The sequence below is a fragment of the Chondrus crispus genome, genomic scaffold (genome assembly GCF_000350225.1).
Source record: "Chondrus crispus Stackhouse genomic scaffold, scaffold_11, whole genome shotgun sequence".
NCBI classification, from domain to species: domain Eukaryota; phylum Rhodophyta; class Florideophyceae; order Gigartinales; family Gigartinaceae; genus Chondrus; species Chondrus crispus.
The window spans coordinates 595,018-598,453 of NW_005178983.1; positions in this window are offsets into that span (position 1 = coordinate 595,018).

Genomic DNA, 3,436 nt, shown 5'->3' on the forward strand with positions numbered 1-3,436 from the left:
AAGGGTTGGCTTGAGGGGGCTCGGGCAGGGCGCGGCGCGGGCGGGCAAGTGACGGCGGCGGAGGCGGCGGTGACGAGGAATGCAGTGTGCGAGGCGGGGCGGGTGGGTACGCATCATACCGGTGCGGCGGGGTCGGACAGGGTGTGCGGCGCGGGCCAATGGCGGGCGGGACGCGGTGGCGGTTCGGGCGGGGGGCCGTGGCGGGCGGCGACACTTGGGCAAAGGAGCATGCGGCACTTGTGCGCGCGCGGGTGGGGCGCGGCGCGCGCGGGCTGCGGACGGCGGCGTTTTTTGTTGGTCGCGGGGCATGCGCGGCGGGCGACACGTGTGTGCGTGGGGCGCTACATATGTCATTTATTTGTGTACACGTTGCTCTAACTTACATGTACACAGTGCTCTAACTTACATGTATTGCTCTAACTTACATGTACACATACTTTTAGGGTCAAAGTGTAGATTTTGGGGTAATTTTATCAATGCACAGGGGGACAGCAAACTGGTTCGGCGGGGGCCGGTGGTACACGTGTTTACGTGGCGGAGAAGCAGGAGGACAGCGAGGCAATTCGGCGGTACAGGCAGTACACGTGTTTACGTGGGTTTAATTTATGGGCAGCAAGCCAATCGACAGCAAGCCAATCAACAGCAAGCCAATCAACAGCAAGCCAATGCAGCGTTGGTGGTGGCGGCACGCAATTCAGGAAGTTGCAATTCTGAGGGCCGTTCAGGCCGCTTCGACAGACTTGAGCGTTGCTGGTGGTACAAGTACAGTACCGTTACTGTAGCGAGGGTAACTTTAGCATCTACCCAAGGGCTTCGTCTAGCACTAGAGTAGCAATGGACTGTGCCAATCCAAAGTTGGTGTCCATAATTGGGCCATGTCCAAAATTGAGGCAGTGAGAAGGGTACCCTTGGGTACCGTAGCACCGAATTCCCCCGCTTCGAAACACTTTTTGACACAAAGAGCACACCGGAACCACGCCCCCGCGCTACACCGCCGCGCCACTGCTGCTCCCAATCCTCATCCCAATCCTGCCTTCTCTCCACACCACACCACACTACACTACACTACCGTACTGTACAGCCATCCCGCCGCGACCAAAAAAAAAAAAAAAAAAAAAAAAAAAAAAAGGCCACAGCAAAAACAACCCGCCCTACGCCACGTCCCGGATGCTCTTAAGAATCGTATCCACCTGCCTCTGCAAGTGCACCAACTTGGACTCGAGCTTGCGCACCTGCTCGGCCTTAGCCTTGAGCTTCTTCCTAAGCGTCTCATTATCGTCGTCATCGTCCCGGCCGCGCTCGGCGCCCGCTCTCTCCGCTCTCTCCGCCTCCTCGTCGCTTCCGCGTGCCTGCAGCGCGAAGAGCGCGTCGCCGCCGCCGTCGCGCGTCCCGACGGGCACGGAGAGGCTGCGCCGGGGGATGCTTCGCTGGAGCGGCGACGGCCCGGGCATCTGCGCCTCGTCGCCGCCGTCCGCCCCCGCCCCCGCCCCCGCCCCCGCCGCCGCGGCCGCCCCCGTCTGCATCCCGCGCAGCTGCATGTGCTCGTCGCCGCGCCGCCGCAGCTCCTTGGCGATCCGCTGGTACCGGATCTGCTGCTCCACCACCTGCATCGCCTTGTTCCACAGCAGCAGCGCCTCCTCGTCGCGCCGGTCGTTCAGCTGCACCGGGTGCCGCTCCAGCGCCGCCATCACCGCCTCGCGCGGCACCACGATCAGGTCTGTGTAGCTCGTGCACACCGCCGCGCTCTCGCGCGGCCGGTTGAACAGCAAGTTTTCGTCCCCAAACATGTCCTTGTCCTCCTTGTCCTCCACGCCCACCCCGCCCTCGTGCACCTGCACCGTCCCCTTGAGGATGATGTAGAAGCAGTTGGGCTCGTCCCCCTCCGAGTACAGCTTCTCGTCCTTCCGCGCAAACCTCTCCACCAGGCTGTCGTACACGTCGTCGAGGTGCGACGACGGGATGTCTCGGAAAAGCCGCGAGTGCTCGAGGTGCGTCCCGTACATGTGCTTGAGCACCTTGATCCGCAGGTCCCGGTTGATCGAGTCCAGCAACTGCTTCTCGTCCGCGATCCGCTGCCGCAGGTGTTCCCGCTGAAAGTACCGCCGGATGTCGTACACCAGGTCGTCGGGGATCTGCCGGTACGTCACAAAGTCTGTCAGCGTGTCCATCACCCGCCGCTGGTGCGCCGACGACTCGTTCAGCTCGCCCGCGATGTTGGACACTTGCGAGATGATGTACGCAAACATCGCTGCTCCGAGAAACATGATGATCGTGGTAAACGTCCGCTCCAGCGTGTTCTCGGGTACCACGTCACCATACCCAATCGTCGTGATCGTGTAGACGGAAAAGTAGAGCGCGGCAATGTACTGCCCAAACATGTCCTCAGGAAGGCCGTCCTGCGTGAGCCACGAGGCCTCGAAGCCGGCGATGGACCCAAAGTAGAAGAAGAGGCAGGCAAACCAGTGCGCCATGAGGACGACGGAGAGGAAGAGCGCCACGAGGCGGATGTAGCCATACTTGATGCGCAGTTTCACCTCGAGCTGGGTAAAGCCTTGCTTGAGACGCAGCATGCGCGCCGGGCGCACGAGCTTGAACAGCCGCACCATGCGTATGTATCGCGGGAGCTGGGCGATGTGCGGGCGTGAGGGGTCGTCATCTTGCAGATGCAACACGAGGAGGTCCCACGGGAAGGTCGCCAGGATGTCCGGGACGAGCCAGGTCTTGGCGTAGTGGGTGCGGATGGCTTTGCGGTCCGTGACCAGGACGCCGGCGCGGTCGTAGGCGGTATAAAAGTTGAGGATGATATCGACAAAGAAGGAAAGGTCTAGGAAGCGTTCGACCCAGAACCAGGGGCTGGAGACGGTGAGAATGCCCAAGAACGAAAACACAAACACGGACACGGTAGCCACGTACACCAACAGGACGAGGATATACATGTCCCACCAGCGCCTCGGGCGGATATCGGGGCGGAGCACGTACGCGCTCTCGGCCTCATGCGCGTCGAGTCGTATGGGCCCATCCCTGAGCTGTGCGCGGCGGATCTTCTTCGAGATGAGGTCGTTGACGCCGGACCTGAGGTCGTGCTCGGGGGCGGCGGCGGCGGCCGCCGCGTTGGAGCCGTCGTCGGCGCGGCCCAGCAGGAAGCGCAGGTTGAACGGGACGGCGGTCTTGCGCGACGCGGAGCCCTGCTGCGACGACGCGTCGTCCGACGCCGTGGACGGCGCGCTGTGCCCGTCCGACAGGCGGCGCGTCGCGGCGCCCGCCAGTGCGCGCAGCGACCGCGACCGCGTGTACCGCAGCGGACGCGCGCCCGCGCGCGCGGGGTCCTCCGCCGCCGCCGCCACCGCGTCGTCGCCGGCCATCGCGCGGCGCTGGGGGGGGCTGCGCGAGAGGGGGAGAGAACAAGGCCCTGCGCGCGGTCCGGGGGAGGAGGGTG